Below are 27383 nucleotides of genomic sequence, written 5' to 3'. Positions count from 1 at the left end.
AACTACATGTTCGCCATGGCCAGTCTGGCCCTGGTAGTGACTCTGTTTGTTGTATGTTTACCATGGAAGAGTATAGCACAAAGATGGAGTAGCACTGTGTAGTGCATGTGTGGCTAGTACATGTCCATTAGGTCGGAAGAGCATTGCACCCCTGCTGAAAGCACAGCAAAGATGCAAAATAAAATGGTCACAAAATTATTGTATTACCATTTTATTTTTTACTGCTCCCAGCCCGAGCAATGTTTAAGGTGGGACCACTGCTGCTGACCGGAAGCGGGGAAGGGGTGTTCACTCCAATTTAGAGTGTGCATTTGGTGGACTTGGCCCTTTCTGTAGGTTCATACCCAGACTTTTTGCCTTCACTCATCCATTTTTTCTGAATTCATTTTGTTGGCTTTAGGAATCTCTGCACTTTACCACTGCTAACCAGTGCTAAACTGTGAGTGTTCTCTCCTCTAAACATAGGAATATTGGCTTATACCCAATTGACATATTTAATTTACTTATACGTCCCTAGTAAAGTGGGACTATATGTACCCAGGGCCTGTAAATCAAATACTACTAGTGGGCCAGTAACACTGATTGTGCACCCACTTAAGTAGCCCCTAAACGTTTCTCAGGCCTGCCATTGTAGTCCGTGTGTGCAATTTGACCATTTTGACCCTGCAATAGAAACCTTTTGCCAGGCTGAAACTTTCCCTTTCTATATACATACGTCACCCCTAGGGTAGACCCCAGTTAGCCCAGAGGGCAGGGTGCAGTGTATTTAAAAGGTAGGACATGTACTTTTAAGTTTTTTATGTCCTGGTAGTTGAAAACTCTTCCGTTCGGTTTTCACTACTACAAGGCCTATCTCTCCCATAGGATAGCATTGGAGTTACCTAATTACATTTGATACGTTTAATTTCCAAATGAGAAGAGATGACTGATTCAGGTTTGGTGTCACTGGAATCCTAAATTAAAAATCTAAACTTATAGTGAAGTTGGATTTTAAATTACAATTCTTAAAATACCACTTTTAGAAAGTTGACATTTTTGTGCCTCAACAAAACCACATGAAGTTGAGCGCAACATCCTGAGACATCACATCAGGTAGTCCCCACTCTATTTTTAATCAGGTTGGAAGCCATGTTCATTAAAATTATTCTCTCTGGACTTACATTTCCTGTTTTATCCTCACACGGTCTATTGACCATCACTTTAGCACATCTACACTTTTAGGCCCCTCACACCCACGGCACCTTATGGCAAGGAATAATAGATCTCCGCTAAAGAGCCCCTCATAAGGTGCCCGTCAGGTATTGCAGCTCCGACCTGATGAGGAGCAAGCCCTATGATGAAGCATGACACCCAGCTCGCTGGGTGTGTGAGGGCCTTAATTCCAAAAGGAGTGATTCCCCTTTCCCTCCTTTCTTAAGGGAAAACCAGTCGCCTCCTCTGACTTCTCTCTCCTGCCCCCATAGGAACTGCATGCTCTTTTTGGTTTTGTTGTGGACTGGGCATGTCTGCTGGACCTAATAAAAGCCCTTAGCCCCCCTTCTTTGGTTTGATGTTCGTGCCTCAGCCATTTGGTGCCTGCAGACTGTCTCTGTTCACATGACTGGGTGTAGATGGCCATATATATATTTTCCTTTGGCCTTATGTACTCATGTGATGCAATAATACTAATGAAATATAGGGTACTAAAGGTATAGAAGGTGCATTTATTGTTTTTTTTTACATATATGTGTGTGCAAATTAAAGGTTTTCATCTGGATCGCTGATATTAATCTTCTATAGGTTTACGTTGTAAGGCTGTGTGCTAAAGAGCATTTAATGCAGTGCAGTTGCCAGGGCTTAATGAGAATAAACCATATGTGTTCAATGCTTTCTTTATAAATTGTGACCAGTTGTCATTTTTGGTTAATAAAACATGAATTTGTTATTTGTGCCACATATAAGAGTACAGTATCATGTATTGTATTATATGTAAGTTGTAGCATCAATATGTATTAATATGCATTTACAGAAAACTGTTAGACTAGCGTGATTGTGGGCCTTAAGCTTACAGTTGAGACATTTAATACTAACATGAAAGTTGATTGTCTGCCTCTTTTTCTCCCCTGCAGGTGCAGATCAGACTCATTCATTAGTTAGTAAAAAGCGCTTTGTATTTCAGAGATAGTGAGGTGAGAAAAGACTGGCAAGGTCAAATATTTTTAATGAAGAACAAAGGGAGTGTTACTAGTTGGTGCTATCAGACAAAGGGAGTAATCCAAGGACGCCTTGGAAGCGTAGACTGGAATATGTGAGTAGGGGTCAAGGAGCAAAGTTCTTTCTTGGGAACTGGAAAAGTACTATGATGTGTATGAGGTGATATTTCTCGAATGTTCTTTGTGCATTTTAATTAGTAAACCCATCTTGGTAGACTCTCCAATTGTGACGCTTCATGCTATACATGAATACATATCTATAGAGCATCTACAGAGGTTCTGATGCTGACATCTTTCTTGCTTCCTTAAATTAATAGTGTTTCCCCTATCCTTAGTTTAGTGTAGAGTTTAGTGGGTGCTGTGAATCTTTTCCATGTATGGGGAGAAGGATTGAAACAATTCATCTTGTCATCAAATCCTTTTCCTTATCTTTTACATTGCTGCCACGGAAATTATTATATGCTCCTTGCTGCTGAGGACAAGCATTGCATGCTGCTTTGGTTTTCCTTTGATAATACTGTACTTTTATAGTATGTTTTTGTTATACCTGGTATTTGTGGTGGGTTTATCCTCAGACTTTTTGCTTTTTGGCCTCCGGTTTTTGACCCGTTTTCCATTGGTTTTAGGACTCTCTGAACCTCACCTCTGCTAATTAGTGCTAAGGTGCATATGCTCTCCATGTAAATAGTGTTATGATTGGTTTCCCATAATTGGTATATTTGATTTGCTAGTAAGTGCCTAGTACAGTGCACTGTTTGTGTCCAGGGCCTGTAAATCAAATGCTACTCGTGGGCCTGCAGCACTGGTTGTGCCATCCACACAAGTAGCCTTTCAAAGATGTCTTAGATCCGCCCTTTCATGACATGTGCTGATGTGTGTTATATGTCCTGATAGTGAAATACTGTGTATTCTGCTTTTCACTATTGAAAGTATGTCTTTCCCATAGGTGATTATTGGAGCTGGCTAGTAACATTTTACAAGTGTAACTTTCAATTGGGAAAAGATAGAGGAATGGAGTTTAGGTTCCATGAGCTCAGAATTTAGTAACACATCGTTTAGTAAAGGTGGTTTTTAAATTGTGTGTTTGAAAATGCCACTTTAAGAAAGTGGGCATTTTCTTGTATACCCATCTTGTGTTCCTCGGACTGTTTGTGTATTTACCAACTCGGTTTGGAGTGACATGGGCTAGGGATGTGCATTCACAGTAGACAATCACAAGGGGGTTGAGGTGTGTCCTGCCTTTCCTGCATGACTCATAGCCAGGCTGAGTAGACCTCTCTGCATTTAGAGTGGCGGAGGAGTTTCATGAGCATCTGAATAGGCTGTGCCTGCTCTGAACAATGCTGTCTCCACCTCCTATAGTGAAGCTGGACTAGGAAGGGCAGACCTGGTTTGTACAAACTCAGAGACTTTCTGCCTAAAACTTCAAAGCAAAAAGTAGTATAAATATTGGGGGTCTGACCCCACAACTTTAGAACTTGGTTGGACTAAGGAACCTGCTAAGAAGAGCTGGAGAAGCTGTGAGTAGGAACTACCACTTTGAGGTGTGCTTAGCTGTGTTGGCTTGCAGTGGCTGCTTCTGCCTTGGGCTTTTAAAGGGCTGGACTGGACTTTCTGCAACTCATTTTCCTGAGTTTCTCAAAGGGTTTGAGGTAGAGCTTGCCCCCTGTTCAAGAACTCTCAGAAAAAACAAAGACTTCAAGTTCATCTGCTACCAGCACTGGGAACTGTGTGTTTTGTGCATCAACAGAAGAAAAAGCAACTCAACACTGTCAATGACGCCACTGCTGGCTCTGTGACTTGTTGGCACTTCAGAGAGCACTGCCCCCTGTCTCAGCAATGATAACACCTGATGCTGCCACCAAGCCACTGCTTGCACTGTGACCTGAGGGTGCCCCACTTCACACCACCTTGCTTCACTTCGCTCCCCTGGTATCTCCAATACCACTGCTCCATGCCGACATTGACGCCGCTGCCTGCACCGGCCTGGGCATACGTCCCCGTACCACATCGCAGCCTTGGTCTACCGATGCCGTTGACATCAACTCCAGATTTGTCTACTAGTGACAGCACTTCAGCAACGCTGCCGCAGCTGGTTGCACCGTGACCTGCAAACACCATGGAGAGCACCGCCCCAACACCCTGCATTTCCAAGCTACTGTTTGCGGGTCTACACCGTAGCTGGCCTGTGATGCTGCGGTTGGCCTGAACTGTTGGCTTTGTTTGCTCACAATGTCGTGATAATCCCGGACGGAGGTATAGACTTCAAGGAACTGTATTTTAAGTCTATTCTTGCAATATTCGTATTTTGATTATGAATGTTGGGTCTTTATCATTTTGGTCTTGTTTCCAATAGATAAATATTGGCTGTTTTTCTAAAACTGGTTGGGTGCCGTTTTGCAGTGTTTTCACCCTATTACTGTGTGTTATATGCAAATGTTTTACACTTGGCCTCTGGGATAAGTCTGAATGCTCGTGCCAAGCTACCAAAGGGGTGAGCAGGGGTTATTTTAGAAGTGTAATCCCCTTACCCTGACTAGAAGGAAGGGTCCCTAATTGGACAAGATGCATACCTCTGCCCCTACAGACCCCCATTCCTAACAGTTCTGGAGATTGATTTGTATCATTCTGGCTTTGAGTCATTGTGTGGTCCTAATGGTGACACTGTACCTCAAGAATTAAATATGCTGTGATCACTTTTTCCTATCAGTCTACTAAAAAGGTCTATTGACCAGAGTAAATTGGAAGAAACTTCCAAGAGCGTTCTCAGACACCACCATTTCAATACACTTCTGTACCTGTAGATACTCAGTTAGGAAGAAGGCGTGTGCGCTGCTACAAGGACTTCCACTTTGCTGGACTGCTGCTCTACAGGAACACCTACCCTACTGTCCTGACCTGTAGCCTGAGCTTGAACTGGACCTACAACTCCATCTTGAACCCAGGACCCCAGAGTGACTCAAATGGTCTGTCTGATGGGGTAATAACAGGCTCCCCACATCTCATGGACCCTTCTTCAGCAAGTTCTTGACCCCCAAAAGGTGTCTCCCTTGTCCTGAACCCTGGTGTGGCTCTTGAGCTCTTCAATTCAAGATTTTTTGGCTGTTCGTGACCGCAAACGTGCCCCTTCGCAGCTGAACCACATCACTCGCACCGAAAACCGGCCCGCATCTTCACTGAGCAAGCATTGATCACCACCCACGACCGCTAATGCGTAGTCCCAGTCCACCTTTTCGCGACGCCTGGCCTGCTCCTCATGCCACACCGATCACCGCCAGCGATTCTCTCCTTGCTCCTGGTGACCTTCTTCCATGCAAATGGGACTCTTGGCACAAAGGTTGAGAAGGTAAACCTTCAGCTGGACTAATCTGGACTGTATCTGACCTGTGCTCCATCGCAGTCAGCTTAAGCATTTGACTTTCACCCGATCCAGCGTGACCAGGCAGCCGCAGTTGGAGCTTTATGCTTTTAGGCACTATATTGCAGTTTATTCTTTAAAAATTCATAACTCTGGTTCTACTGATTGGATCTTTGTCATTTTGGTCTCTTTTATTTGTTAAACTAAGCTTTATTGTTCTAACCTAGTGTGGGATCTTTTTTGTGTGGTGTTTTCTGTTTTACGGTTTGATGTGTTGCTCAAATAATTTACACATTGCCTTGAAGTTAAGCCTGACTGCTCTGTGTGAAGCTACTAGTGGGTGAGAATAGGTTGAGTTGGGATTTGCTTGTGCCTTACCCTGACAAGTATTGTGGTTTCTGCTTGACCAGGCCTCACACCTTAGTCAACCACTAACTCAATTTATTACACTGTCACTTTGGCCCACTGTCTTGTGACGGCCAGCCTGACATGCACACTTTAAACCTCTCCAACCTAATCTGACTTTGACAGCTGGGTAGAGAGCAGGCACAAGCCCCCAGTGTCTGAGGGAAAATTGAGCCAACCCGCTCCATCCAATCTTGGTGCTTCTCTCACACTGCTTAACAATATCAGCAGCATGAAAGCAGCATCTGGACTTGTTAGGGAAATTGGTTCAGACCAGTGCTAACAGACTGGAAGCACAAGGACCAGACGAGGAGAGCTAGTGCACTGTAGTGGGTAAGTACATATTTAATTTTTATATTTATCACCCACTGACAAGCACTGTGAGAAACTCGCACTGCCTTGAGCCTCAATGCCAGAGGTCTGAGTCGTGGTTCATTATAGATAATATTTTTGTAATGAGCCATTACAGAGAGCTTTGCTGTTGACTTCAAAGGCATTGCTGGTCAGTTGGCCAAATAACTGATGTGCTTACCCCACCAATTATTCATGGTACGAGCTGCTACTACATGTAATATGCTTATGTATGCCTGAGAGGAATACACTGTATGAGAGATGTAGTGCTGTGCAGTGAGTGTGCAATGAAAGTATGTGCTGGATGTATGTGTGCTTCTATGAAGGACAATACAATGAAGAATATGTGACGTTACAACGCATGCCATTACATTGCATGCCGTTGCAATGCCAATCTTAACCCCGACTTTCTGTCGGGGGAGTGCTGGAAGTTGGAATAGATTAATTTACTATTCCAACTCCAGTGTGTGCAACAGTGGGGAAGGTGTTTGAGTTAAATCCAACACCTTCTCCCCACTGCTGCACACCTTTTTCGTTGCAACGGCATGCAATGTAATAGCATGTGTTGTAACGGTTGTGTAGTGAAGGCTGTTTCCCTAGAATGAATGGTGACACATAGTGAGTGTGGGCCCTGGCAGTGGTTGTGCCTGTAAGACACACACTTTGGTTAAATATAGAAAAGCTTCAGGACTGAACAGTGCACACAGAGTGTGTGTGCTGAATGCATATATACATGCAAAAGTATGATGTATGGAGGAAAAGTGCAGTACCGAGAGAGTGCTGTGGATGTGCACTAAGTAAGTGTGATTGGTATGGTAAATTACTTGGAGGACCATGGCTTCCATTTTGGGAAGCCCAGGCCTGCTTGGTGAAGACATGGAGAGGAGAGAAATCTCCAAAACAGATTTGTGTATTTGCTGCATTCCTGTGGCTGGGTGGCGGCACACTGGATAGAAAAGGAAGAGATTCACTTTACACTTCAAACGACTGCTCTTTGTTTCAGTGTTAGATCAGAAGGAAGTTGCCTGGACACATATCATGAAGGGAAGTGCGGCTGATAAAAGAATCATTAAGAGTAAGGCTGGGGGTCTGGGATTAACCTCTTGATGCAAATATTGCTGTGGCCTACATCCAAGTGTGAACTCTGGCCACTCCCATGAATTGTTTTGTAGAGAATCAGCTTTGGAGTCGTGCCTGCTGTGACAGACATCTTTCATGAATAAAGAAGAAAAGGAGCCCAATTCAAAAGAGGCAGAACCCAACATAAAACTTCAAAGAATCAGACCCAAAATTACATTTGGTGTCTGGAAAAGGAGTATATGAAGGGGAGGTTGTGTCTTCCAAAAATTGAACATCTGACAAGCAGTCAGATGGGTTGTGTGAGAATGGTAAACTCTGCAAAACGTCTGCCTGTGAACAATTGTGGGGGCCTAGGCAGACGTTTTGCAGGGGACATCACCCAGGAAAAACGAAGACCACCTACCCTGGAGCTTGGAGCACCAGCCCTGCCTGCTTGTCAAGACCAGTGTGCTCTGTGAGGAAGAGGTGAGCATTGGAGGGAGCAAGGTCCAGTTTCCCACCATGAAGGCTCCCTGTGCGAGGTGTCAGGATTTGACTGTGCACTGAGCAGGCCATCGCCAATGTGTAGGATTGTTTTTTGTGACCCCTGCATGCCAAGAGAGGGCCACCATTGACCAACCTGCATGTTGAGCGCTGTGTAGATCTTGCTAAGCCAGTATCACTGCGCTGACCCCATATGCTAAAGGGTGACACCGGTAAAGTTATCACTTCAAAGAATGCCTAAATTTGTGACCACCTGGGCCGGGGAGCTTGTGCTGGAAGGGTCTGCGTCCATTTAACCACTTACCATGGCCACCGCGTATGCCTGGATGTGCAGCCGGTACCAACATTTCCAATTGATACAGTCCATCTTCCAAAGGAGAAACCGATGCTACGATCCACAGGTTGGACTCTTACTGCGAGGGAACTGCCCAATCTCACCACTCAAGACTGCTGGAGACGCTGTGGATGATATTGTACACTGGCTGGCTCCAGTCACAAACTGAGGAAAGGATTCCCTCACACCCCCTAACTCCCACCCCTGTTAAGCAAACTCAACTTACCATGTCTTAGCTAGCAGGGAACTGCTCCGATATCTGGAATATCTCAGGCAGCGAAGCTCAGGAAAGAGAGCCTGCGCCACCAAGTGCTGCCACGTGGGCCGCAAGCAGCCTAAATTCTCTGAATTGAACAGGATTCAAGGGTGTGCATTGAAGGTGCCCGCTGAATCACTGAACTTGTCCTTGCTTCGAGAGTGGGTAACGTGGCCTGGGCCAGTTAGGTCTTGAGAGACTCATTGCTAATTGTGCTGCTACATCATACATACTTTTAAACTATGGAGATTATTTACAAGCCCCTTGTGACACACTGCTGGCTCAACCTCCTGCCCATTATTCACAAGGACATATTTTTCCTTCCTGTCACATGGGGGATCCTGAGCAATGGTGGATCCCGGGCAATGTCCCTCGGCTCAAACGACAACAGCCGCGGCGGAACAGGAACTGCAGAAAGTGGCAGCTAAGTATGTGTGCAATACTAGTTTACTAAAGCTATAAAGATCCTAGAAAAAAATGTTTGTTAAAAAAAAAACGTTCAATCCTGTGATCATGCATAAAGACTGTTAAGAGAATTCTACAATTCAGAGATTCCGTTACGACAAATATTCTATTGCTTTTCTTTTGACAGGGTTCTGTTAAAAATATCTGAGGATTTTGAGGGGCATCCACGCCCTTTCTGACTCTAAATAGCCTGTGCCTGATGGAGAAAGGAGGGAGGGAGGTGGAAGCCTAGTCCGCTAACCGCTCAGCGAAAATAGTTGTGCGGTGAACTTTTCCTTCCCGTCACATGGGGGATCCTGAGCAATGGGGGATCCTCTATATGAAGTGGAGGCTGCTGGTTCTGTAACAGTAAGACTTTCAAAGACGGAAAGCAGAAAGTCAAGGAAAGACATGAGCCTTCCTGTGGTCATCTGACGACAAACAAAATACACATTGTTTGTTGCCATCTCGATCAGGTTGGTAAACAGTTTCTTGTACCAAGTGCGCGTTTTATGATTTGTATTGTATGGCTCAAGAATCTGGTCATTTTTAACCACTCTGCCTATGTACTTGTTGTAATCAAGTATACAGGTGGGTTTGGGAACTGCGCCCAGCTGACCACAAGCTGTGATGGGGAAGGGCTCTCATGATGAATTGTAGTGATCATGTACACATCACATCCATTCAAGAACTATACTGCTTGCAGTTCATTGGAATGCAAGGCAGTGCTCTAGGATTTCTGGAGCGTCTCAAATTAGCTCCTGTGGGAATCCTTTGTGGCTACAACAAACTGTACTGCAGGCCACAGTGCCAGCTTTGTACAGCTCATTAAACAGCTCTACTTCCGTATAGAAAGTGTCCACATAAAGGTTATAACCTTTGTGAAGGAGTGGCTGGACAAGCTCTCACACAATCTTACCTGTGAGTCCCCTAGCGTGAGATGGCAATCTACAGGGCTTTGAGTGGAGTCCTTTCCTGTATACACTCCCAAACTGTACACATAGCCAGTAGACCTCTCCCACAGCATGTACACCTTGATGACATTGAGAGCTCATTTGTTGGTAATGTACGTACCTGAGCAGCAACCGCCCTTTGTACAGGATCAAGGGATCATCGATGGCTATATTCTTTCCAGAAGTATAAGTCTCTGGAAACCTGTCAGACAAATGTTCCACGACAGTTCGAATTTTGAACAATCAGTCATAGTCTGGATGGTCACGGGGCAGTGCAGCCAAATTGTCATTAAAATGCAGCATTGAATTCAAAAGCAAAAAATGAGCTCTTCTCATGTACAATGTGAAGATGGGGGTTACCTAAACTGTGTAAGTAGACCAGAAGGACTTCAAGGTTGGTTTCTGCACTAATTTTGAGTGTAAAGTCAAAAAATATCTTCGACTCATCTAATGAAGTGAGAGCCCACGTGTGTGCCATAGAATGAGACTTGACAGTACCTCAATGCTAATAATACTACTACACTTAGGATCCAAGGGAGAACAACTAGAAACATATCACTCCCTATCTGAATCTAACAACTCACTAAGGATGTGTTCTGCTAGTGATGGGGTTAAAGTTATGTGTACGCGGGAAAGAAATCTTCTTAATGGACGAGAACCCTCACTCACCCAAAGGTGACATGCTTCATCACATCGGGGCCAAATGGTCCCAGATGTGAGCTACAACTTCCCACCTAGAGAGGTGGTGTGGGGAGGAGCTGAGGTGTTTTAAGGCAAAGGGATGCCCCAAAGTGATTCTGGTGAGTGAGGGACAGAGTCTAGTGAAAAACGATCTCAAGGGCTCAAATAATTTTATTCAGTAGTGTCAAAGCAGAGGACGGGGGTTCAAAACAAATATACCCCCTTAAAGGTCAACATGTTTCTGCCTTTCTTAGACTCTAAATGGAGTTCTTAGGCAGCCCTCAGGACCAAATCTAGATACAAGTCACTCTGTAAGAATGTATACCACACTCAATTGTAATGTAATAAGATGGCTATACTGGCCATTTCAAAAGTAGGCCCCCAAGATGTGGGTCATCAATCCACCATCTCCATCTGTAACGTAAGAAAGAGTATGATGCAATTCACCCATCTACATTATGTGAAATACATTATTTCCCACAGACACAATCACAACCCCTCCTAAATACTCTTTTTAAAAACAAACATACTGGTGAGTGAAGTCGCGAATAAGATTACCTGTGGGAGGAGAAAGACTTATAATCTCTGTAGCCACGAGGTACCCCTCAGCCACTTCGACTCACTGAACTACAATAAAAAAGGAAAGAGAAAAACGCAATAACGGCAGTATGGGGAAGATACTAATCATTTAATCTCAGTAAGTACTAGGAATCTCTCCGTACCATTAATGTGTTGAGACAGAAATCCAACCACACCCTCATCAACTGACCAACATTTGCAAGACAATGTATAGAGAGATGTGTCTCTGTAATAAAGTTGCTAACGGTGTCCTAAAGTATTATCCATTAGGGAGTGAATAGCGGATAAACAATGTGCCCCATCACGTAGCCTGTTATAAATCAGGCAGGCATGAGAACTGGGACCCATGGTACCCATCACTCCCTTAAAAAAGAAGTGCTTAGGATCTGCGATCAAAATGAGTTTGACTGTGGGATCTGGAAAATCAGGGAGACCACTGTAAAACAAATCAAAATAGAGGCAGTGCAGTGTCACTCCTATCCGAAAGACACAAAATACCATGAAAACAATTTCACACAAGCACTAGCAATGGGGTGACGATGCTGGTACCACACATCTAAACGGTGGAATACAGCATCTCTAAAGTTAAGGTAAATACTATCGAAATACGGGTCCCGTTAAGCAACAACCCGTTTAACGATCAAGCCTGCAGCTAATATCAGTCCACATAGCAAATGCTTACCACAGACCTCAGCCGAGCGTACTGTGAAACCAGGGGCCAGGTGAGAGAGGCGATCTCTGTAGATTCACCGTATATCAACCACAGGGGAAGTGTGTCTGACGTACGTAACAGTCATCGTCATGTCCAGAACGGAAACGAAGGGATGATGAGTAATGTAGTTTTAATGTTAATACACGTTCTCTCTATGCAAGAGACTGTATGCAATCCAGCGTCAGATAATCTAAATCAAAGGCCCAAACATCACAAAAACAGAATTAAAATAAAATAAAAGACGGGGGCCAGCTAATGAGCAGTCATATAACTGCCAGGTACATTTGATGACAGTCGTTTTCTTGTGAGAGTAAGCAGACAAACTCTTATTAATTACGACTAACTCCACTTACTTCTGTGAGATCGTGTGAATAAAGATGTTCCAGCATGCCATGATGAAAGCGGGGAAAAGAGAAAATGAGGGAGGAAAAAAAGGGGTAATCCCCTTGAAATAAGATTCTCAAAAAGTAATAAAAATAACAGAATTACATTCAGGCAAGTTGCAAGGCTCTATACGTTACGATTAACATGCAAACAGAAACCGATCCAAGGGTGAAGGAGTCGGTTCTGTGTGGAAGGACATGACAGAAACTTAAATCCATCCAAATATAAACGTAAAGCCCAAGGCGGGGCCCCAGAAAAGAACCACACTAGAGGGAGAATGAAAGAACAACATGTTCAAATGGAGGACATTATGGCCACAGCCGAACACACCCTCCAGTCCAAAGCTTATCTAGCCAAAGTATGCCAAGGGATCTCGTCATTCAACCCTTGGGTGGCACATCTGAGCCTATAAATCCACCTTTGTTCTCTGCGGAACAAAACTGATTTGTGATGACCCATCTCTTTTACATATCTTGGTCTGTCAATGACCGTCCAGTGGCCATCGTTCTCTGAATGACCCAAATTCAGGAAGTGCCTCGTGAGTTTCGTATTGTCTTTTCTTCAGCGTATGGAGCTATGGAGTTCTCCTATCCTCAGCTTGACTTTGCATGTCGTCATCCCAATAGAGAGGAGATAGCATGGACACCGCAAACAGTAAATGACCCCCTCTGAATTACAGTTTGTCAGGGAGTTCAATTGCCATGGGGTTGAAAGACCTAAGTCTATCGTGAGTGTCTTTGACGTAAAAGCGCAAACCGAGCATAGCAACAGTGATAGTGTCCCTTGGCATGTGTAGTCGACCACAAGGTGTGTTGTCAAATACTAGGTGTGGCACTATGTGGACGTGTGTGTACAATTATGTCCTTGATGTTCAGACTGCATTGTAATGCGAATAGTGGCTTCAGGAGGGATGCAACTCCCATGTTAAGAATGTGCCAGTTTTTATTGATAGACTTCTTTACAATGTTTGTGAGATGGCTGAAAGTACTAACACAGACCACACAATTAGAAGGGTCCTCGGTTACAGTGTCAAATAGGGCATCTTGATTGTTATTTCTAGCTCATTTCTGTGCTCCCAGTATAGCCCTGGTGGGATAGGCATGCTGTTGCAGATAGAGGCTCAACGTCTGTGCATGTTCCTTGTTCCTCAATGCTCCCATATAAATTATTCAGCACACAAATTTGTTTGACACATAAATTTGTTTGCTACCAATTTGCTCAAGCAAGTCAAAAACCAAAAAGAGATGGACATAGTCAATTGCAAAAAATTGGCAATAATGACTTTATATCCAGCATCGCCAGTGAAAGGCAGATTTTGGGGCTGAACTAAATTGGGGGACTACCAAGAGAGCACTCGGTCTGTGTTTGCGGCCGCACATGCCTACTCTCTGGATTGGTCTAACCTGCACAGTCGGTGGGTGTATGTGTGAGAGATGTGTGCAACAGTAAAGACAAAGTTACCTTACCTTATCTTCTTTCTTAAATCTCCAGGTTCTCCAAAGACATTAATAAAAAGACTAAAAAAGACACAGTATTACATCACCTTGCAGCATACCCAATGCTACAGCATACTTTTGCTAGGGAATATGCAAAACTTTATTGTTGGGGTACCTGCTGGACCATTGCCATTATAAAAGTAATTTGCCCAAAGGTTCAAATTTCCCTTTGATCTCAAGAAGCAAATATCCACATAGTAGCCACTGTAACTTTATCAATCAATCAGGGGTTTATAAAGTGCACTACTCACCCGTGAGGGTCTCAAGGCGCTGGGGGGGGGGGTGGAGCTCCGGATCAGTCGAAGAGTCATGTCTTGAGGCTCTTCCTAATGGTGTGCAGAGTGGGGGAGCGTCTGATGTTGACTGGGAGCTCGTTCCAGATCTTTGCTGTGACGTAGGAGAAGGCTCTTCCGCCTGCTCCGGTTTTTGCGGATGTGTTGGGTCTCTGCCAGGGCAAGGTCGGTGGAGCGGAGGTTCCTTTTGGGTACATGTAAGGTGACTCTTTCGTTGAGGTATTTGGGTCCGATGTTGTGGATAGATTTATAGGCGTGGGTGAGTAGCTTGAAGGTTACTCTCTTCTCGATCGGGAGCCAGTGGAGGTCTGGTAGGTGCTGGGTCATGTGCTCATGTCGTGGGGTTCCAAGGACGAGTCTGGCTGCAGTGTTCTGAATGGTTTGAAGCTTGTGTAGCAGGATTTTGTTGATTCCAGCGTAGAGGGTGTTACCGTAGTCCAGTGTGCCGGTTATGAGTGTTTGGGTGATGGTTTTTCTGCATTCGGGGGGATCCACTTGAAGGTCTTGCGGAGGATGCAGAGGGAGTTAAAGCAGATGCAGGTGACGGCGTTGATCTGTCGAGTCAAGGGGAGGGCGGAGTCTAGAATGAAGCTAAGGTTCCAGGCGTGGTCCGTCAGAGTGGGTGGATTTCCAAGGGCAGGGGGCAACCAGGAGCTGTACCACGCAGTGGAGGAGGGTCCAAGGATGAGGACCTCTGTCTTCTACGAGATCAGTTTTAGGCAGCTGTCGCTCATCCAGGCTGCGACGTCTTTCATTCCTTCTTGGAAGCTGAGTCTGGTGTCTTCGGGGTTCTTCGTGAGAGAGAGGATGAGCTGAGTGTCATCGTCATAAGATACTATGCTGAGCCCATGCTGTGTGACGATGGTGGCGAAGGGGGCCATGTAGATGTTGAAGAGTGTGGGAATGAGCGAGGATCCTTGGGGTACTCCACAGTTGATCTCTGTAGGTTCAGAGAGGAAGGGAGGGAGTCTGATCCTTTGGATTCTGCCTAAGAGAAAGGAGGGGATCCAGTTGAGGGCAGTTCCTTGTATAACGGAGTCGTGGAGTATGGCTGTGTGAGTGCAGTGTGAGACGGTGTCGAAGGCTGCAGAGAGGTCTAGTATGATAAGGGCTGCAGTGTGGCCCTGGTCGAGTAGCATACAGATGTCATCAGTGGCAGCAAGGAGGGCAGCCTCAGAGCTGTGGTTGTTGCGAAATCCAGACTGGGAGGAGTCGAGGATGCCTTTCTCTTTGATGAAGGTGGTCAGCTGGGCGTTGATGACTCTCAGTGACTGACTGCGAAGGGAAGGAGAGAGATGGGCCGGTAGTGTTTCAGGTCCGTTGAGTCAGCTGAGAGTTTCATGAGGAGGGGCTTGACCTCTCCCTGCTTCCAGTCATCGGGGAAGATGCCGGATTAGAGGGAGACATTGATGATCCGGCCTAGTTCGGGTGCTATGGCAGTGGCGGCTATGTGGTAGAGGTGTGGTGCGCAGGGGTCCATGGGTATTCTTCATGGTCGCGGTGGTGTCTTCAGTGGTGGCAGAGTTCCAGGTGGTGATGATCAGCTGGTTGTCAGTGCTGGAGAAGGGGGTGATGTCCGGAGTCTGTTCGCTGAAGTTGTCATAGAGGGCCTTGATTTTCAGGTGGAAGTAGGAGCTGAGCTTGTTGCAGAGGTCATGAGATGGTGTGACATCCGTGGCTTCGCCAAAGCCATGCTCCTTATGGAACTCACTGTGCTATCACTATGATCAATGGAATTATGCAACAGGAGAGCACCAAATTATGCAACAGAGTTGACTAAAATATGCAGCAGGAAAAGGCAAAATATGTGGCATATGCCACATACATCTTCCATATACTGCATAGTCCTAAAATGGTATACATGTGGCATATGCAGTGTATGTATATCTTTTTAGAAATGTGTGTTTCCCCTTCAGCTCACAATCTGGCCCGCAGGGGAAAACAGACATAAAAAAATATATATATATATATATATTTATATTCACTAAAAAAACATAGGTTTCAGGCATGTTATAGTCAGAAATTAGCATTTAAAAAACCTTAGAAATTCAATGGAAAAAAACATAGGTTTCAGGGATGTTATAGTTAGTTGGAAATTTCACTCGTACAAAACCATAGAAATTCCGCCTTTATAGTTAGTTCAGCTAACTATAACTCGCACCCCCGCAATGCACTGCTGATGACGTCACATATTACATCATTCATGACATGCTCAGTGACATCACTGATGACATCTCAAATGACATCACTGATGACATCAGACAGTGACTTTGTGTTTCTTTAAAGTTTAAATATGTTTTATATATATGCCAAGGTGTATTGAAGAATGAGTGGGTGTATAAGTGTCCGGATGGAGGATTTAGTGGGTGCATGACTGACTGTATTGCCAAAGTATGTGAGAAATTGGTTAATAAACAGCTGACCTCCTACATCAAACAGCAGGGTCTGCTGCTTCCGTCTCGATCTGGGTACTGAGCTTCATACAGCACTGAGTCTGCCCTGGTGCAAATCAGGGAGGCCATCTGGGAGACCTTAGATGCTGGGGGCAGGGCAGTTTTGGTCGTGTAGGACCTATCTGCCACCTTTGATACTGTCCCACACGCACTTCTCCAGGCCCGATTGCAGAGATTAGGTATCATCGGTGCTGCATGGGAATGGTTCAAATCCTTTCTTGATGGTAGAACCCAACAAGTATGGATTCCCACATTTGCGTCAACTACCCAAGCTCTTCATACCGGGGTCCCGCAGGGATCTATATTGAGCCCTTTGTTGTTCAATATTTACATGACCCCTCTAATCCATCTGGCCGAGGACCTTGGTGCAAAAGTGGTTGCTTATGCTGATGATACTCAGCTTTTATTCACCTGGAAAAAGCATGAGACCGAGTAGCCCACCAGCTACCTCCAGTAAGAGGACTTAATCCCCCAACTTAAAACGCACCACAGGGCGCATTTGCACACTTGGCACATCAGGACACACCCCCTCCCTGCACCACTGTGCAAACGCGCCCTCTGGTGCGTTGTAAATTGGGGGATTACATCCCCTTGATTCCTGAGGGTCACTGGGGGCCAACTAGCCCACCAGCTACCTCCAGTAAGCGCCACAGAACTGTGTTGCAGAGTGGTGTAAAAAGTGGGCGTGACCTTGGACCACCTCTCTGCAAGGCAGCTCCCTGGCGCTTACTGGAACACACCATGGGGCGTGTTTTCACACTTGTCACATCAGGCGCCGCCCCTGCCTTCCCCACTATGCAAACACGCCCCGTGGCACCTTTTAAGTTCGGGGATTAAGTCCCCTTGAATCCTGAGGGTGCCTGGGGGCAAACAAGCCCACCAGGTACCTCCAGTAAGCGCCACAAGTCTGCGTTGCAGAGAGGTGGTCCAAGGCCATGCCCCTTTTTACATCTCTCTGCAACGCAGCTCTGTGGCGCTTACTGGAGGTACCTGGTGGGCTAGTTGGACCCCAGGGACCCTCAGGATTCAAAGGGACTTAATCCCCAACCTTAAAATGTGCCACAGGGAAACCTGCTCTCGCTTCCAAAATCCAAAGCAGAGTTTGCTATGACAAGGCGGGAGCCACGGCTCCCGCTATGCCATAGCAAACAGCAGTGTCCCAGGGGTGGGCAACACGGGACACTGTAGGAGCAAGCCCTGGGTGGTGGCAGTCCCTAGGGCCATGAAGGGCTCCAGGAGGGGGGCCATGCGACCCCCCTCCCTTTATTTACATAGCCCTGGGGAGGTGGTGGTCCCCAGGGCTCGGGGGTCTGTAACAGGGAGTGGTCTCCGGGGCGTGTGGGGGGCTCAAGCCCCCCACACAGGTTAAATTATTTTAAAAAAATACAAGCCCTGGGGGTGGCGGTCCCAGGGGCGTGTGGGGGGCTCGAGCCCCCCACACAGGTTAAATTATTTGAAAAAATACAAGCACCGGGGGGTGGCAGTCCCCGGGTCAGCAGGGGGGCATGTGCCCCCTCGAATATTTAAGAAAAGCCCCGGGGGTGGCGGTCCCTGGGGCTTGGTGGGGCCTTGGAGGCCCCCCACACATTAATAAAAAAGATAGCCCAGGGAGGTGGCGGTCCCTGGGCCCTCCCATATATTATTAACATAGCCCTGGGGAGGTGGCGGTCCCCGGGGCTACGGGGGCCCCCACGGGACCCCACAATCATAAATTATGAATTGGGCAATGCCCCCGGGACCTGGCCCACCCGGGGCCTCATTTAAATGATGCGCGGGAGCCCGTGCTTCATTTTTTAAAATAATTTTGCCAAGATTTGCGACCCCATTGCGATTTCCGTTGAAAATATTTTTAAAACATTTTTGGGGTGGCCCTGGGGGTCCTTGTGGGACCCCCTGAGCAGGCCTAGGGGGACAGGGTGTTTCTACCCTGCCCCCTTTTCTTGTTTTGAAATGTTTTTTCTACTGTTTTCGAGTCACAAGATGGGTGCCAACACTTCCTGGTTTGGAGTGTTGGTGCCAATCACAGTGAAGCTCGTGGTCGGGAGGGTTCGCGAATCAACCGCTGCCCTAGATATCGAAACTTTTTCTTTTTCTAATTTCTCAGGAACTACTGAACGGATTTACATCATTTAACAAAAAGGATTATTTCTGAACCATGGGCTAACTTTTTTGCCAAATTAGGTGAAATTCCGTTCAGCAGTTCGGGCTGTAGCTTTGTCTAAAGTTTCCTATGGAAAATAACATGGGAAAACATGTTTTGGGACCCCCCTTTTTTCTCAGCCCCGCTTGACGAATCACCCCAAACTGTTAAGACAGGAGCTGACCGAAGCTGATCACTAGTATTGAAAATATCGCGAAGATTCGTCAACCAGCTCCAAAGTTATTGTAAAAACTAAAAACGCTTTTCCTATGAAAACTAGCTCCTAACTATAACTACCTATTGGAGACCGCCAGTAGGTTGGTTATATATATTTATATATTCACTGAAAAAACCATAGGTTTCAATGACATTTGAGATGTCATCAGTGATGTCATGAGTGATGTCACTGACCATGTCATGAGTGATGTAATATGTGACGTCATCAGCAGTGGATTGCGGTCGCGCGAGTTATAGTTAGCTGTACTAACTATAACGGGGGAATTACATTGGTTTTGTATGAGAGAAATGTCCAGCTAACTATAACGTGTGTGAAACCTATGGTTTTTTCAGTAAATTTGCAAGGTTTTTTAAATGCTAATTCCTAACTATAACGTGTGTGAAACCTATAGTTTTTTCAGTGAATTTGTACGGTTTTTTAAATGCTAATTTTTCAATTATTAAATATTTTTTTTTTTATAAAAATAAAATTGCTATGTATTCATTTATATATTATCTGTATCCTTTTATTTGTTTTTGCTCTTTTTTTAACTTTCAATTAGGATAAAGTTGAACAGTTTATTTTATTTTTGCAATTAATTTTTCTCCACTTTTTTTTTTTTTAATAAAAATTCTTGGGGTGCGCGCTCTGAGCGCGTACCTAGTACGTTTTCGTAAGTTTTTTATGAATACCGTCGTACGTTATTTACGTACGCATACATACGTTATAGTGCGCGCTGAGAGCGCGCACCCAGTACGTATGCGTACGTACGTACGCATGCGTGCGTGCGTCGTACGCGCTCCACGCGGTTCACTTTCGCATACGCTTAAATTACGCGCATTAACGTTCGCGTATACGCGTGTTCAGCGTATGCGCGTTACGTACGCGCATATGACGTATGCACATGTGCTCCTACGCGTTCGCGCATGCGTAATTACAAGGTGCGCGCTCGGCGCTTGCGCAGTGCGCGCACCTCGGGTTATATGCTTAATAAAACAACACTTCTTATTGGTTATCATTACTTTCAGTTTCTGATTGTTTCAACACCACACCCAATACCCTCATGGCAAGTCATGTGATCATGAATCATCACTTTTGATTGGTTTGAGGTACTTTCAGTTCCAGATTCTTCCCAAACCACACCTACTCCCCTCATTATTAGTTCTGATTGCTTTGGAGAAGGAGCTATTCTGTTGTTGAGAGACAATGGCTGAACAGCAACCATCTTCAGACACTGACCAGGACACTCTTGAGAGGCAGAGGAACAGGAAGCAGAAAGACAGCTTTATATGGCAGTTTTTCACTTTTCCAGAGGGACAAAAAAAGGTAAATGCACCTAAAGTTACTTGTGTACTTTGTCAAAAAGTCTTGTCACGTGGGAATCCTAACAAGAAGTATTCTTTTAGCATTCACACTATGTTGAGGCATGTTGACAAAATGCATCCAGTGACTTTTCGTCGTGCTTCTGGAGCAAACCCTCCACCTGCTCAACCGACGACATCTGCAGTAGCTCAGCCGAGCACATCTTCGGCAGCTCAGGCGAGCACTTCTTCTGCAGTGGTGCCTTTGCCTTCTTCCACACCTCTTTTTGGACCACCTTGTTTGGCGAGGTTGTCCACACGCTGCACTGATTGCGGTCGACTTATTTCTGTGGGTGAGACCAGTCTTGATCTCATTCAGAGAAAATTTGATGCGCATGAGTGCAGTAGGCCATAGATGTTTTTTCTTTTTTTTTTTTTTTCTCTTCCTGTTTCCCTCCATTAAATCAAGGGCTCTTTTAAGAGCGACTTAAAAACTAAACCCCCAAAATTATTTGGGGGATTTATTATTATTTTTTTTTTTGGGGTGCGCGCACCCTTCGCGCACCCAAGGATGTTTTTTAATTTTTTTTTTTTTTTTTAAATTTAATGTACAAAGAGAGGTGAAGAAATGGAAGCATGAAAATGGAGGATTGAGAAATACAAATATTTTTCACTTTAAAAAAAAAAAATAATAACTTATTTGGAAAAAATAAATTTTTTGTATTTTGCAAGGGAACAGAATTTCGTTTTTTATTTTTTCTTTCTAGTTCTGCAAAAAAAGAAAAAAGTATTAATATTCAATCATACATTACAAAAAGCATTACATGTTTTTACATATTTTACAAAGCAATTTTTTGCCCTTTTTTTGCTGTTTTCAGAATTTTTTAATTTTCACTTAAAATAGTGAAAACAATTGTATTCATCATTTAACAGCGGGCAAAAAAAAAACAATCTAAAAGATTGTTTAAAAAAAGCCCAAAAACTATCCTCACTAAAATATACCTTGTTAGAAATATTACATATATATTACAAGTACTTTTCTAGATGAATAAAAATTTTCTAGATAAACCGTCTTTAAACCTTGTCGCAAAAGCACACATACCAAAATAATTTCTGTCAAAGGAGTCCACAATTGTTTTTATTACTTTTCCTTTAGGCCAAATAGTAATTTCAAAATTCTTTTTAAGTGATATCTTCAATTATAATCCTTTAAAATTACAAAAAATGCTTTCTTCAGATGCAGTTTTTAGTTTTCAAAATTTAGGTTTCAGAAAAAATAAGTAAGAATTGGGTAAATCATAAGGCAAATGTTGCTTGAAAATCAATTGGGAATCATTACACAGTGTCCAGCCTTTTTCACATTTAAGATAAACTGTGTAATGTCCAGAAGTTACAGTAGGTCCTTCATGAAAAATTATTGCAACTGTAACAAAAGTTTTTCCAGAAATTGATAATTGTTGTCCTGTAAACTTCTTTATTAAAGTATCTAATTTTGAACCATCAGCTCTACAACGTTGCATCATTAAAATTACATACTGACCATATTTCTGTAAAAATAACGTGGAAAACATGTCAGATTTACATTCAGAACATTCCATGTTGTGATTGGCATCTTTAACTAATTTACTAAAAGTCACTGATTTACTTTGTGATAATGGTAAACATATGAACCTTTCTGAATCAACATTACTACTACATGTGTTCATACAGTTTTCACAGCAATGTTCCCATTTGTAAGAGACACCAAATAAGTTTTCTACTTCTACTCCTTCATCTTCAAGTACGCTCAAAATATATATTAAGAATTCCTGTGCATCTTGCTGGACATTTTCTTTAAACTGTGTAGAACCACAACATACATCTAAAAGATTTCTAACATCAGTAGCACTTTCTATTTTAGTTTTATCAGTACTCAGCTTCTCATAAAGGAGACTCAGCAGAGAACACAATCTTTTTCCATGATTTACTATTATCTGCTCTAGCAACTTTTCAAGATAAAATACAACATTCAGCACTACATTCGCATAGCAGTTGACACCAGAGCTGTTTTCAAAATGGCAACCAACAACCTCTTCAACACTGTCCTTTTTCTTTTTCCTTGCTATCACATCACTGTCCTTTTTTTTTTTGTTCTGTTCATCCACATTACAGATATTTTCAAATCTCCTTTTCCAAGAGACAACATGTTTTTCAATCACAGGATACTGTCCTAAATGAGGAGCATAGGTTCTTCTTAATCTATTATACTCCTTTACACAGTTTGTATCAGCACTAACTTTTGAGTCATCAAAGTCTATCATAAATAAACCAGATAATGTTTTTACTCGTGACAGAGCAACATATGCCATACCTTCTTTGAACACAGGAGAACCAATGTTTACAAAAGCACTATCTACAGTCAATCCTTGAGACTTGTGAATAGTTACAGCACATGCTAGAGAAAATGGAAACTGCTTTCTATGCACATATAAGTCTTTCACAAGCATGAAACGAACTGAACAACGACAAATGTCTTTAACTTCTTCTATCTGATCAAATTTTATTTTTAAACATTCAATTCCATCTTTTTTCTGATAATTAATAAAACCCACAACTCTTCCCATAGCTCCATTCACTAAACCTTTTTCTACATCCAAATTTCTCCTTAAAATCACTCGACAATTCATGCAAACATATAGATTTTTTTCTAATCCAGCTGTTTTGGAAATGTTCTTCTCTAGTGAATCCAATTTATTTTTCAGTTTGCCTGTTAATGTAAAAGTAATTCTTTCATGCTGAATTTTGTCCTCTGCTTCCATTTTCTTAATCTCTTCCTTTTCCAATTTCAAAAGTTCCTCATTGAATATTGAGCACTCACGTAGTGTTGGCATTAAGCAGATTACAGTATTTTTTCAGCAATGTTCTTGTATATTTTCTCTGCAACTATTTCTTCATTTGGAAATAAATTATGTAGCATCCTACTCTGTAATGCTTTTTTGCCAACTTCTGTGAGTAGTCCAATTCTGATATCTTTCAGAATACTTGCATAATCTTCGTCGTTTGCTTGTCTCATATTGGTAGTGAGTTCTTTGTACTCAAAGAACGACCAAATGTTCGCATTACCAATGCTTCCTAATGACTTCTTCGTGTCTTCATGTGTCACAGTATTAAACACTGGTTGTCCTTTAACTGGAGTGAGCTGTAAAAGATCTCCAAAAACTATGACGTGTTTACCTCCAAATAACACGTCATAGTCTCTCTTAAGAATTTGTTGCATTCTTAAATGCACAAAGGCAAGCATTAAGTTTGAAACCATGCTCACCTCATCAATAATGAGAACTTTCATCTTCTTCAACACTCTTGAAACTTCGAAGCATGCTTCTCCAGTTAGCTTGTGGTATTCTATTTTGTTCTCATGCTCCACTGGTAACATTAGCAAGCGATGTAAGGTAATTCCTTTTATGTTATAGGCTGCTAACCCAGTTGGAGCAGTTACCACACAAGACAAATTTGAAGCTGTTTTTTGCTGTAGGTAGCTTCTGATGACTTTTATTAAAAAACGTTTACCAGTTCCAGCTTGTCCGCTAACATACATCCTGATTGGTTCAAATGATGTGCATGAGCACTGTTTTTTTTCATGTAGTAATCCATGATCAATTTTTTTCGTGACTTCTTCATAAATTTGTTTTTGTTCTTCATTCAGTTGTTGTTCCAGATTTAGTAAGTCGATTGAATCTTCCTGTGCTTGATTCATAGCCGTTTCTACTTCAGTCATGGCTACTGCAGCTTCATTTTCTATGATTGGTTGTCCTAGGGGATCTTGACTAAGTGTTCCTGAACTTTGGCTGTCTTGAGAACTGTCTCTAGCTACTTCAGCTGCAATTTTTCCTTCCTGTTCATTTTCTTCATTTAACATTTGGACATAAGTTTTGAAAGTACTGCATTCTATGCTATCTTTGCTAGCATTAAAAGAATCTTCATAGCTTTGAAATTCTCCCAGTAGTTCGTCCTCTGAACGCCATGGTTTAAACAGCTGTAAAAGAGCCAAGTAGTAAAATTCCTTTTTGTCAGTAGTGTCACAACTCAGCTTCCTGTGATTTATCAAACTTCCTTTTGTTTGCTTCACCAAACATCCTTCCTCACCAATGACTTTATATTTTCCATTGTTGATGTCTTCTGTGGCTTTCCGTGAAAGAATGTAGTTCTGCAGCACTTCATAGAGACACATGTTCTCAAGATGATGACTTCTTTTTGGGTAATATGTGTCCAACATGTTTGTTTTCAAAATATCTGTACTTTCTGGGTCATTCTCGGCCAAATATTCAATTTCTCCAACAGATTTCAGTACCCGATTTCGCATTCCTGCAAGGCCTAAACTGACCCAAATTATTCTTCTGGATTTTGAGTAAAGACTTGCAGATGATAACCTATCTGAGCATTCGTAGGATCCAATTTCTCGATGCGATAACATCTTTAAACTGAAACTGTACAGCTTCTTACTGACAGTCTTCTCGTGAGAAATCTCTTCCCACATTTCCTTCAATTCTGTTTTCTCAGATTTAGTGATGTAAGATGTGACATACCGAGCAACAGCAATAGAATTGTCTGCCACATACTGAATATCCATGTTAGCATTCCACATTGTTAAAATGACTGGGTTGTAGTCATTTATAATTTTTGACTCTTATTTTCTTCTTAGGTTGTATGTATTTTTGGGAGATTTTCTGGTTATAGTATGTCGCACAGCTGACATAAAACTGTTGACTCTTCCTTTTGAAAGAACAGGTCTAGGAAATCCAAATCGACACTTTGTGTAGAATTTATCTTTGGTCTTGTACTTCCGTCGACAGTATTTTCCACACCGATGACTTTGGAAACGTAAAACTTGTTCTTTTAACTTTTTCTCTTCTGTGCTATTAGGTATAGCACATGTTGCATATTCTTCAATCAAAGATAACACTGCTTCATCAGCATCTGTTCCAAATTTTGGGGCATCCTTGATCCACTACAGCATATGAATATGAGGAGCACCTCTTGCTTGGTACTCTTTTCTCCAAAAGAAATCCACTACTTCTCCAAGAGGTGGATTTTTTTTATTGCAGATGAAGGACATCATAGCCTCAAATCTATGATTGAAATATCTGCAAATATTAACCGGATCCAATGAGCACAGTTCTCCTGCTGTCTTGTATTCAATGTTTTTAATGTTTGAATTTGCCTCTCGTAGAAAATCCAATAAATCATCCCAAGCGTACTCGGCACAGCTTAGAGTTACGAACCATGTAGGAGTTCCTAAATTCCGTAACATGCATTTTAATTCTCCATGGCGTCGGTACCAATATTCATTTTTCCCACGCTGACAAGCCATCAGATTGATCAGTTGTGTTTCCAAATGATCATCTCGGTGCTGCACTTTCTCCATAAAATCCTTAGCAGACGCATTATGTAGATGTACTCCACTTTTTAAAATGTGATTTACTGCATAAGATAATGCAGACAAGTCACTTTCAAATAAAAGATGGAACAAATAAGGAATACTTTGACGAAATCTTGAAACTTCAGCATATAGTCTTGTAGTCCGATACTCAGAAGCTGGAATCTGTTCTGGGCGTTCATCGTATCGTCCACCTTTTCCTGTAGGAAACAGCTGAGGAAAACATCGAGCTTCCAAGCTCTTCTCCCATACACTCACGGGAGTTCCTTTTGCTTTCTTCATCTGAAACAGATCAATAGTGTCTCCCATAACTTCTTTTGAATGAAGAGGATGTATGCTAAAATGTTCGTAAATTTCTTCTTCTTTTGACTTGTCCACTTTTTCAATTTGTCCAGTTGGTGTTTCTGTGTCTTCTTGTAAATCTTCTTCTTCTTCATCTATATAAATTGATTCATACCATTTATTATTCCTTTTCAAATATAAATTTGCTCTTTGTACTTTCCGTACATCTACCAGCTCCTGCCAATTCTTCTTATTCTTTGTAGGTACACCATTAACCAGAATAACTAATGGTTCAGTTTCCAAAGTATCTGCATCAATAGTTTCCATATTTTTTTTCAAATCCAAGGGCAAATACACCACTCTTCCTTTTAAACCTCTCAGTAAATCTGAATGAGGTAATTTACCAGTTTTGGGCTCCATACGTACTATGGTCTGGAACGGATGAACACATTGAATGAGTATAGACTCATATGTATTTAAATCAGAAAGTTCTGCAGGAATAGCATCCAATTCTAAATTATTATGTACAGCTCTGGTCGGCATTCTATTTTCTTCTAACTTGTTATAACAGTATTTACAAATACGCTGATCTTCACCCAATTCAAAACAATTTTCCAGAAATATATATGTTGCAAAATCCTTCCACTTATAATTATCTTCATTTTCACTTTTTTTATACAGATCAACATTCCTTGTTTGAATTTTATAATGGATTCTGCGGCAACAAATACAAATAATATTTGGTCTTTCATTAGAGATGATAGTAAATTTTGCCATTTCATCCTCAACATTTTTAGTAATAATGAGTTCTACATTGTGTTCCTCATTTTCCTCATTAACTGTGTCCTTTTCTGCACTTTCTTGTTCTGGTCCGAAGTAACAAAACTGAATCTCATCGGTAACCTTCACTACATCTGATACATATCCATGGAACAGAGCATTATTTAACTCATTTAACTTTACTGCTGGACTTTTAGCAAAATACAATGTTCTCACAAACTTTCTCATTTCAGTATGATGAACAGCCAGCATCCTAAAATGATGAAAAACACTTTTACACACTTTTCTAGATAGACAAGCCAGAGAATGTCCTTGCAAACCAGTATTCTCTCTCACTCTGCATGGATCTAGTGTTTGAAGCACCTTCATCTTCTGTTTTACACTCTTTTTACTATATTCTCTTAGAAAGTCACGTAATTTATCAATAGATTCCTGACGCACAGTACAAATACTACTACAGTTCCAAGTGTACACTGGGGCTATTGGACGTCTCCCCATAGCCTCAGCAGCCATTACTTCTTCCTCATTTCTTGGGAACATTTTCTCTTTTTCCATCACACAACCATCCTTAACTTCATATGCTCTACCATTGGTGTCAACTGCATGCAACAAACTATTACTTTGAAGATAACTCTCTTCATTAAAAAATGGTTCAGTACTTGAACTGTGTTTCCATTCTCCCAAGAACACTTTACAAAAGTTACTTTTTTTCACTTCTCTTTTCCTTTTGCTTTGTGACTTCATTGCATTGACTAATTTATCTAATCTACGCATCCTATTCAAAATTAGAATAAAA

The sequence above is a fragment of the Triturus cristatus genome, chromosome 8 (genome assembly GCF_964204655.1).
Source record: "Triturus cristatus chromosome 8, aTriCri1.1, whole genome shotgun sequence".
In the NCBI taxonomy this organism is placed as follows: domain Eukaryota; kingdom Metazoa; phylum Chordata; class Amphibia; order Caudata; family Salamandridae; genus Triturus; species Triturus cristatus.
Note: the sequence above shows the minus strand (reverse complement) of the source record.